Below are 11525 nucleotides of genomic sequence, written 5' to 3'. Positions count from 1 at the left end.
GGGTTGTGGGACTGAGGAGGAACTCTTCCTTGGGAATTCAATCTCTGCATTGAGGGTAGTGATTGCTCCTTATATATGTTATTTCTGTACAGTGAAACCTTGGATTGCAAGTAACTTGTTCTGCAAGTTTTCAGCAAGATGAACAACGATTTCTAATAAATTTTAACTTGATAAACGAGCAGGGTCTTGCAATATGAGTAGTATATGATGCTGAATGTCACGTGATCACAACTGAGTCAATGGTATACAAGTACTTTGGATTACAAGCCTGTTTCTGGAATGAATTATGTTCACAGACCAAAGTTTTACTGTATTTATTATTTCTTTTGTTTCTTTTATTTTTTTTAATGTTTATTTTTGAAAGAGAGAGTCTGAGTGGGGGAGGGGCAGAGAGGGAGGGAGAATCTAAAGCAGGTTCCGCACTGTCAGTACAGAGCCTGATGTGGGGTTCAAACTCACAAGCCCTGAGATCATGACCTAAGCCAAAGTTGGACATTCAACTGACTGAGCCACCCATGCACCACTATTATTATTATTTTTAATGTTTATTTATTTTGAGAGCGAGAAAGAGCATGCATGTGTGCAAGCAGTGGAGGGGAAGAGAGAGGGAGAGAGAGAATCCCAAGCAGGCCCCACTCTGTCAGCACAGAGCTTGAACTTACGCACTGTGAGATGACCTGAGCTGAAATCAAGAATCAGATGCTTAACTGATTTGAACCACTCAGGTGCCCCTGCTATTTCTGTATTTAGAATGGTCTCTACTTCTTCCTAGCCAATCCCTTCTTACTATAATTTTCTGTTGTAACTAAATTTTTTTCTTTAATTTTAGAGAGAGAGAGTGTGTGCAAGGGGCAGGGGAGGGACAGAGGGAGAGAGAATCTTAACCAGGCTCCATGCTCAGTGCAGAACCCTGCACGGGGCTTGATCCTACAGTCCTGGGATCATGATCTAAACCAAAATCAAGAGTCAGATGTTCAACCGAGCCACCCAGGCACCCCATATAATTAATAGTTTTTATATTAAACTTTCCCTGTTAAAATTACCATGTCATTTATTTCTCCTGATTGGACCCAGACTGATACACCAGCACACTGAACCTGGCTGCTTAGGATATCTGAGGACCAAGCAGACAGAGTCTTCTTAATCAACCAAGAGGGAGCCAACTAAATTGAGAAAGTGAATATTGACCTTTCTGACAGTTACCGAAGACCTGAATCAGGAGCAGATTTATTATCTAAAACCAAATGCTGTTGCTTTTATTTTCTGAGTTGGATGAAACTGCTCTTGGTCTCTCTCAATTTTACATCGCCTAATTGATATGGACTTTATGTCTTCAAGTTAGTTTCATGCATATGGTTAAATTATCTTTTTCTAGAATGGCGGTGTTCTGTAGTGGCAAGTATAGATTTGGAGCAAGGCAGATCTGTTTGAATCCTGACTTTATCACTGACTCGCTATATGAACTTATGTAAATAAATTAGTCTTTCTGAGTCAGTTCAGATTCCCCCTTTGTGAAATGGGGGAAATGGTACCTACCTAATGTGTTACTGATGGTTTCTCTATTTTTATTTTTTTCAAGTTCCAAAAAAACTTTATTACATACAGAGGGGAGGGGTTCAGTCCTTCTTGGATACCCTTTTCCTCATAGCTGCCAGGATGTTGCTTAGCTCCTCTCTCTTCCTTTGGCACGGATGTGTGTCCCTACCCTTTTCTTGATGAAGTTGACAGTGCACTTGTCCTTGGAGACCTTCGGCAGCTCCATGGCTCACTGCTGGTATGGGGTGAAGCCGCACACCTCTCTGATCATGTCCCACATGAACTTGGTGTGCCTTGTGAGGCACTTGCTCATGTTCTTGGTCACCTTGTGGCCCTTGTTGAGACCCATGTCCACAAGGCAGCTCACAGCTGTGGCTGATTGTCCTCAATAACTCCTGCCTGTTACTGAAGGTTTAATACCAATGAGTGTAGGGGCACCTGGGTGGCTCAGTTGGTTAAGTGTCCGACTCTTGATTTTGGCTCAGGTTATGATCTCACAGTTCATGGGCTCATTCCCCACCTTGGGCTCTGTGCTGACAGCTCAGAGCCTGGAGCCTGCTTCAGATTCTGTGTCTCCCTCTCTCTCTGTCCCTCCCCTGTTCACGCTTGTCTCTCTCTCTCTGCTGCACACTCACTTGTGCTCTCTCTGTCTCAAAAATAAACATTAAAAAATTAAAACCAATGAGTGTAAAGGTCATATGGTGCTTCATACATAGTAATTGCTAAATTTCAGCTAGTAATTTTTGCTATTATTAGTGTGTACAGGAAATTATTCTTCAAGTAGATGTAGAGGAAACAAGAGTTATGATCTTAAAGCTGGACCCACATGTATGTTAGGAGCAGATTGTAACATAAAGGTATGAAAGACTCTTTGTCTCCCTAGCCCCCTTTTCTTTCAGGAAGACGCATATCTATAGTCTATAAGTAGACAGTGAAGAACCAGGATGAAGTCCAGGAGCAGATGTTGGAAGCAACATTGGTCCCGTTAGGTCCTGACTGAGCTTAGCATGCTTAGGTGCGAGTGAGAGGGGCTGGCTCTCGCTTAAAGAATGGTGACTCCAAATTAGGTAACACTCATATTTTGCCAATAGTTAGGACCCCTGCTGTAAGTAGGTTTTCTCTTGATTTAGCTTCCCATGATGCCTAAGGAATAAAGAGAAGGCTTATTTGATATGCACACCAGGATGTATGCATGTGTTGGGTGGTGCTGAGTGTCTTTTAGTGGGACTCCTACTGTGATTGACTCCTTACAAATAAAATGTGCATGTAGCTTGGTTCCCTTTTCATGTCTCTGTAAAACAAGACAGATTCCCGTTCTTCTAGCCTGAGACCATGTCCCGGATGAGCTTCTGGTGTGTCACATCTGCCTCTCTGTGTGTCTATTTGCCTCTGTACTTGTCAGTGACATTCATCAGGGGAGGGAAATAGCTTTTGCAGTTGCAGATCTGTTGTTGAGTTTGGCCAGGCCTGGCTAAGTAGGTTATGCCTGGCTCAGGCTGGTCTTCTATGGAAGTAGAGTAGGTGGTATTCTTTGGATTAAGTTATCAAGGACCCATGTTAACATTTATTGCCTACTTTGTGCAAGATTCTGTACTAAATGTTAATAAATTATCTCCTTCCCAACCTCAGAAGACTATGAAGTAGGTGCTATTATTATCTAATTTTATAGATGAGAAAACTGAGGCTTAAGTGATTTATCCAAAGTTACACAGCTAAAAAGTGGCGTTCATTCATTCAATGAGGATTTTTTTGAGCGATCTCTATGCATTGAGTACTGTTCTAAGTGGTAGGGATATACCAGAAAACAAGAGAGACAAATACCCCCGACCTCATGGATCTTATATTTCTAATGGTAAAAAACAAAAATTGAAATATATGTTATATAGTGATAAGTGCTAAGAAGATATCTAAAACAGAGAAGGGTATAGGGAGTATGTATATAAGATTGCAGTTTATTATTTATTTATTAAAAAAAATTTTTTTTAATGTTTATTTATTTTTGAGAGAGAGACAGAATGTGAGTGAGGGAGGAGCAGAGAGAGAGGGAGACACAGAATCTGAAGCAGGCTCAGGCTTTGAGCTGTCAGCACATAGTCCGACGCGGGGCTCAAACTCACGAACCGGGAGATCGTGACCCAAGCTGAAGTCGGATGCTTACCGACTGAGCCACCCAGGTGCCCCATGATTACAGTTTAGAGAAGGTGGTCAGAAAAGATGTCACTGACAAGGTGACATTCGAGCAGAGCTGTGAGGGACGTGAGAGAGTGAGCCATGAGAATATCTGCAAGGAGGAGAATTCCAAGCAAAGGGAACAGAAGTGTCAAAGGCCTTGATGCAGGAATATTCCTGGCATGGTGTAGGAACAACAAAGAGGTTAATAGGACTGGAACACAGTGAGCAGAAGGGATAGTAGGAGATGAGATAAGAGAAGTAACAAGGATCCAGGTTGTATAGGACCTTATAGCCATTGTAAAGATTTGACTTTTACTCTGAGACTAGAGAGTTTGGGCACAAGAGTGATATATATAGACTTTTCTTTTAATAGGATCCATCTATTATATTGAGAATAAACTGGGGTTAAACAGGTATAGCAAGGAGGAAGAATACATTAAGTGATTTGTCAAAAGATTAATCTTTTATTTATTTATTTATTTATTTATTTATTTATTTATTTTTTTCAACGTTTTTTTTATTTATTTTTGAGACAGAGAGAGACAGAGCATGAACGGGGGAGGGGCAGAGAGAGAGGGAGACACAGAATCGGAAACAGGCTCCAGGCTCCGAGCCATCAGCCCAGAGCCTGACGCGGGGCTCGAACTCACGGACCGCGAGATCGTGACCTGGCTGAAGTCGGACGCTTAACCGACTGCGCCACCCAGGCGCCCCGATTAATCTTTTTTTAAATGAACACTTTTTACACTTGATCTTAGCCAAAAGGCCGAGAAGCGATTTAAATGAACACTTTTTATTTAAAAAATTTTAATGTTTATTTTTAAGAGAGAGAGACAGAGCGTGAGTGAGCAGGGGAGAGGCAGAGAGAGAGAGGTAGACACAGAATCCAAAGCGGGCTCCAGGCTCTGAGCTGTTAGCATAGAGCCCTATGTGGGGCTCAAACCCACAAACTGAGATCATAATCTGAACCAAAATCAAGAGTCAGATGCTTAACCAACTGAGTCACCTAGGCGCCCCACAAAAAATTAAATCTTTGACTTCAACTCAATAAACACTGAATACAGGAGTGCCTGGGTAACTCAGTCAGAAGAGCATGTGCCTCTTGATCTTGCAGTTGTAAGTTCAAGCCCCATGTTGGGTGTAGGTATTACTAAAAAAATTAAGGAGCATCTGCGTCGCTCAGTTGGTTAAGTGTCTGACTCTTGATTTCAGCTCAGGTCATGATCTCACGGTTTGTGAGATTGAGCCCCATGTCGAGTTCTGCACTGACAGTGCAGAGCATGGTTGAGATTCTCTCTCTCCCTCTCTCTCTGCTCCTCCCTGACTCATGCATGCACAGGCACACTCTTTCTCTCTCCTTCAAAATAAATAAACTTTTGGTGCCTGGGTGGCTCAGTCGGTTAAGCGTCTGACTCTTGATTTCAGCTCAGGTCATGATCTCACAGTTTGTGAGATAGAGCCCCGCATTAGGCTTTGTGCTGGCGGCACAAGGCTGCTTGGGATTCTCTCTCTAACCCTCCCTGCCCTACCCCCCACCCCCAAATAAATTAAGAAACTTAAAAAAATAAATTAAAAAAAATTAAACACTGAATAAAGGGCTGGATCTAGTATTTGTGGAGTCTGAGGCTTTATACAATTTGGGGGGCCATCTTAAAGAATTCAAAATAGGTATATATGTGAGTTATTTATTTTTAAAATTAAATTAAAAATTTTTTTTAGAGAGAGCGAGTGCGTGAGCGAGTGAGAGGGGCAGAGGGAGAGAGAGAAATCTTAAGCAGGTTCCATGCTCAGTGCGGAGCCTGATGTGGGGCTTGATCCCATGACCCTGGGATCATGACCTGAGCCAAAATCAAGAATTGGACACTCAACTGACTAAGCCACCCAGGCACCCCACATTTTTTAAATTAAAAAAAAGGAAGAGGGGCACCTGGGTGGCTCATTCGGTTGAGCATCTGACTCTTGATTTCAGCTCAGGTCTCTTGGTTTGTGAGATTGAGCCCTGAATTGGGCTCTGCATTGACAGTGACAGTGCAGAGCCTGCTTGGGATTCTCTTTCTCCCTCTCTCACTGCCCCTCCCCTGGTTGTACTCTCTCTGTCTATTTCAAAATAAAAATAAACATTAAAAAAAAGAAGGGACTGGGAAAGGCTCTATGCAACTAAGGGACTCTAAAGCATTAAGCTTCATTAACTTCACAAGTATGTCTGCCTCTGAGTGAATTACTGTGTATCCGACTCTATGCTAGGCCCTGGGAGCAGAGGGATGGATAAATCACAGTGATTAAATTGAACACCTGGACTAGTGGAAAGCCTTCTCTCTGACTTTCCATATCTCCTTTTCTTCAATCAACCCAGCATACAACTGAAGATTTATTTTCCTAAATCACTGCTGTATCACTATGGTACTCCTCTTCTAAAAGCCTCTCATTGACTTTCCATTGCTTGAAGCAGTTCTTATATTCTATCAGGCATCAGAATCACTTGATGAGGTCTGTGTGTGTGTGTGTGGGGGGATGCTTGTTCAAAATACAGGTTCCCTGGCCCCAGCCCTAAACCTGCTGAATCAGAGTCATTGGACTTCGGGCCTGTAGTTCATTTTAAACACTCTCTCCAGGTGATTCTGATGTGGGTGGCTACACTTTAGTGGTAGCTAATGTGCTGAGGCCAAAGCTCCTTAATATGGGATATCATCCATAGTCTTGACCGACTTGTATCCTTCTTATTCTTCAACATAGACCATCCATTCTAGCCATTGTTTCTCAAGCATGCTTGACACATTTCTGACTCTTTAGAATCTTTGATCACTTTGCTCCACCTGGCTGAAATGCCCTTTCTTTCCTTACTGCCTCTCCAAATATTAGCCATTTCTTAAGTCCTAATTCAGGTTTAGTCTCTTTCTTGGTGCCTTCTCTGACCCAACAGCCCATAGCCTTCACACTCCCAGAGTACTCACCAGCAACCTTGTCATGTTTATTGTATTATTATACTTCTTAGGTCTGTTAGCTCAACTAGGCCATAAATTCCCTCAATGTAGGGTCCATTCCTTTACCTTTTTGTATCTCCCAAGGGCCTTTCCCACTACTGAGCAGGCAGAAAAACAAAAGGAGGAGGCAGGAAAGAGTGTTTATGCTCATAATAGAGCATATTTCTTGTCCTTTATATTCTCATTTAGTAGAGCATAACAAATTCCAAAACAACTACTTTTCAATGAACAATGCAGATTTGGTTCATAAATACAGGTTCCAAAAATACATTGAAGATAAAACCTCTTTGGCTCAGATTCTCCTGTCGCAGGAAGGTATTCAGTGATATACTACTGGATACCGGCTGCTATTTTAGTAAATATTTCAGGAATCAATTTATTCTGTGCTGTGATTTTTAAATTTTTATCCAAGGTTCTTGTATTTCATGTTTTGTTGCTCTTGAAGTTTATCTGCATGCTGAAACTGTGTACTTCTAGGCTATTGGAAAAGAAACTCTATCGCCAAAGTATATCTAGAGGTTGCATTGAGGTTTACTAATGATTATGACATTATACTTATCAAGGTTTAAGACAAGAGGATGGTTCCAGAGTCACTCTCCCATTAGTGTGTTCACACAAGAATGAGTATAATGTCTACATTTTTTAAAGGAGGGCAAACAGGCACAGGTTAATAAGACATGGTCAGATGGGGCATCTGGGTGGCTCAGTCAGTTAAGCCTCTGACTCTTGGTTTTGGTCATGATCTCATGGTTTGTGAGATTGAGTCCTGCGTCAGGCTCTGTGCTACAGCATGGAGCCTGCATGGGATTCTCTCTCTCCCTCTCTCTCTGCCCCTTCCCCCCTCAAAATAAGTAAATAAACATTAAACGAAAGAAAATAAAAGAAAAAGCCATGGTCAGGCAGTGAGATTGTAATCTTGCTGAAAATTGAGTTTATGGAGCCTTGTTTTTTCTATTTCTATTGTTTAGTATATTGAGTTTCAAACTGTTTTCCAGAGTCTTAGGGTTCTACAGAGTTACTCTGATGTCCACTGAGAGCTAGGGTCTGGTGGTTAGGGCTGATATTGTTGTAAGAAACAGAGAAGTATTCAAATTCCATTTGGCTTCTGCCTTCGTCCCAAAGGGTAGAACTCTGCATGGTAAGAATGAATCCAATGTCAAGATAAAAGTTGAGCTTGTGACCTCAAGTCTCTTGGCACAGTTTATATCCTAGGGGACTGATCACAGATGGCATTATAGCACTGCTGTTTAGGAATCTTTAAGGAATCATGAAAATGGACTTACTTCCCAGTAAGGAAACTGGGAGAGGAACAGATACTGTTCTGATTTTCAAAATGGAAGAAGGTAGAGTCTGTGAACTATATAGACTCATAAACTCAACTTTATTTTTTAATAAGTGAACTCGACACCTAACATGGGGCTTGAACTCACAACCCTGAGATCAAGAGTCACATGCTCTACCCACTGAGCCAGCCAGGTGCCCCAAGACTGATAAGCTCAACTTTTATTATTTCTGTTTTCAATGTCATTGACTTCCACTATTTATTTCCTTCCCTTTGCTTGCTTTGAGTTTGTTTTTAGTTTCTTTTTTTAATGTTTTATTATTTGTTTTTGAGAGAGAGTGTGTGAGCCGAGGAGGGGCAGAGAGAGAGAGAGAGAGAGGGAAATAAAGGATCTGAGGCGTGCTTTGTGCTGTTAGCAGAGAGCCCCATCCATCCTGGGCTCAAACTCACAAACTGTGAGATCATGACCTGGGCTGAAGTCGGACACTTAATTGACTGAGCCATCCAGGTGCCCCTGTTTTTAGTTTAAGTCAGGCCTTTAGGTTATTGAGACTTTTTCTCTTTTCTTTTTGTTTTTTTCCTAATTTTAATTTATTTATTATTATTTTTTAAATTTTTGACAGAGAGTGAGAGCAAGAGAGCATGAGCAGAGGAAGGGCAGAGGGATAGAGACTGTTAAGCAGGCTCCATGCCCAGAGCAGAGCCCAGTCTCACGACTGACCCTGAGATCATGACCTGAGCCAAAATCAAGAGTCAGACAGCTTAACCCACTAAGCCACCCAGGTGTTCCTTCTCTTTTCTAATATAAGCATTTAATCCTATAAATTTCTTTTTAGCACTTCTTTAGCTATATCCTTCAATGTCTGATATGTTTATTTTTATTTTCAATCAATTCAGTGTATTATTTTAATTTCTTTAAGACTTATTCTTTGCCTTAAGGATTATTTAGATTTTGATTTGTTTCCAAGGGTTTGGAGATTTTCCTGTTATCTGTTATTGACTTTGTTTATTGGTATATGTTCCATGTGCATGTGAAAAGAAAGTGTATTCTGCTGTCGTTGACTGGTGTGTTCTATAAATGCCATTTAGACCCTGTCAGTTGATGGTGTTGTTGAATGCTATATGCTTGTTGATTTTCTGCCTAGTTCTGTCAGTTTTTGAAACAAGAGTTTTGAAGTCTTCAATTATAATTTTTTGTCTGTTTCTCCTTTCATTCTATCAGTATTTGCTTCATATATTGTGCAGCTCTGTTGTTCGGGGCATAAACAATGGGAATGTGTTATGTCATCTTAATAGACTGACACTTTCATTATATAATGTCCTCTCCCTCTTTATCTCTGATAATTTTCATTGCTCTGGTCTACTTTATTTGATATTAATATAGCCACACTTGCTTTTCTTTGTTTAATATATGAATGATAAAACTTTTTCTAGCCTTTTACTTCCAATATGCGTATATTTTGATATTTGAAGTTTCTTTTATAAGCATATCATTGTGTCATATTTGGAAACTATTCTGCTACTTTGTCTTTTAATTTGTGTATTTAGACTGTATACATTTAATGTAATTATTGATATGTTAGGGCTTAAGTGTAACATTCTTTGTTTTCTGTTCTCTCTGTTTTTCACTTTTGTGTTTATTTTTCCTTCATTCTTTTGATTTCCTCATACCTTCTTTAGAATTCCATTTTGATTTATCTATATATTTTTTACAACTTTATTGAGACATAATTCACATACCAAACAATTTGGCCACTTAAAGTACACAATTCGATGGTTTTTAGTATATTGAATTGTGTAATCATCACCACAATCTTTATCACCCAAAAAGAAACCCTGCAACCCTCTAAGCAACCACAAATCTACCTTTCTCTCTCTCTCTCTCTCTCTCTCTCTCTCTCTCTCTCTCTCTCTCTCTCTTTCTCTCTCTCTCTATTTTGGACATTTTGTGAATGGAATATTATATTATGTGGTCTTTTGTGACTGCCTTTACTTAACATGTTTTCAAGGGTCATCTGTGTTGTAACATGTATCGGTACTTCATTCTTCTTATGGTTGACTAACATTCCATTAGACAGAGATACAATATTTGTTTATCCCTTCGTCATTTGATGGACATTTGAGTAGATTCTGCCATTTGGCTATTACAAATAATGCTGCTATGAACTTTTGTGCACAAGTTTTTGTGTGGATGTGTTTTCACTTCTCTTGGGGATATATCTAGGAGGAGTAGAATTGCTTGGTCAAATGGTAACTTTATGCTTAACTTTTTGAGGAATTTCCAGATTGTTTTCCAAAGTGGCTACACAGTTTGATATTCCCACCAGCAGTGCATAAGGGTTATGGCTTTATATCCTCACCAAACTAACTCTAATTATCCTTTTTCTTTTTGTATAACCATCCCAGTAGGTATGAAGTGGTATCTCATTGTGATTTTTATTTATATTTCCCTGGTAATGAATGACGTTGAACATTGCTTCATGTGTTTATTGTCCATATCTTTGGGGAAATGTCTGTTTAGATAATTTGCTGATTTTAAAAATTGGGTTGTCATTTTATTATTGTGTTTTAATCATTCTTTATATATTCTAGGTATGAGTCCCTTATTAGGTATATGATTTATAAAAATTTTCTCCCTTTCTGTGAGTTGTCTCCACTTTCTTGATAGAATCCTAAGAAACAAAAGTTTCTTAAAATTTTTTATGACATTTAAGTTACTTGTTTTTCTTATGTTGCCTGCATTTTTGGTGTCATATCTAAGATTCCACTGACAAATCCATATTCTATTTTCTGAGAGTTTTATAGTTTTGACTCTTTAAAAAAATGTTTATAAGTTTATTTATTTTGAGAGAGAGAGAATGAGAGAGAGTGTGTGTGAGCAGGAGTTGGGGGGCAGAGAGAAAGGGAAGGAGAGAATCCCAAGCAGGCTCCTCACTGTCAGCACAGAGCCTGATGTGGGGCTCAGTCTCACGACCCTGAGATCATGACCTGAGCTGAAATTAAGAGTCAGCCACTTAACCACCTGAGCTACCCAGACGGCCCTATGGTTTTGACTCTTATATTTGGGTTTTTATTCATTTTGAATTTTTGTATGTTGTGTGACATACAGATCCAATCTCATTCTTTTATATGTGGCTATCAAGTTGTCCAAGCACCATTTATTGAAAAAACTGTTCTTTCCCACCGAATTGTATTGGTGTGTCTATTGAAAATCAACTGACCATATACATGGGCTTTTTTCTAGACTCTCAATTATATTCCACTCATCTATACGTCTATTCTTATGCCAGTACCATGCTGTCTAGATTACTGTTGTTTTGTAGTAGATTTTGAACTCAGGAAATTTTAAGTCCAACTTTTGTTCTTTTCTAAGGTTATTTTGGCTATTGTGGGTTCCTTGAGTTTCCATAGGAATTTTAGGATCGGTTTGTTAATTTCTAGAACATAACCAGTTGGTATTTTGATATAGATTAAATGGAATCTTTAGGTCAATTTGGGGAGTACTACTATCTTAACAATATTTTGTCTTCCAATCTGTGATGGCTAATTTTATG

The 11525-nt window shown here is 39.7% G+C and overlaps 2 pseudogenes; both read right to left on the bottom strand.

Annotated features, from left to right (window-relative positions):
- Window positions 1-1616: 1616 nt before the first annotated feature.
- On the bottom strand, window positions 1617-1885 carry LOC109250731 (60S ribosomal protein L36-like; annotated as a pseudogene).
- Window positions 1886-4341: 2456 nt separating this feature from the next.
- Window positions 4342-4486, bottom strand: LOC128774035 (U2 spliceosomal RNA; annotated as a pseudogene).
- Between the last annotated feature and the right edge of the window lie 7039 nt (window positions 4487-11525).

Source organism: Panthera pardus, unplaced genomic scaffold (genome assembly GCF_024362965.1).
Source record: "Panthera pardus isolate Hobbes unplaced genomic scaffold, ASM2436296v1 HiC_scaffold_27, whole genome shotgun sequence".
NCBI classification, from domain to species: Eukaryota; Metazoa; Chordata; class Mammalia; order Carnivora; family Felidae; genus Panthera; species Panthera pardus.
Note: the sequence above shows the minus strand (reverse complement) of the source record. Positions and strands in the feature narration are given on the sequence as shown.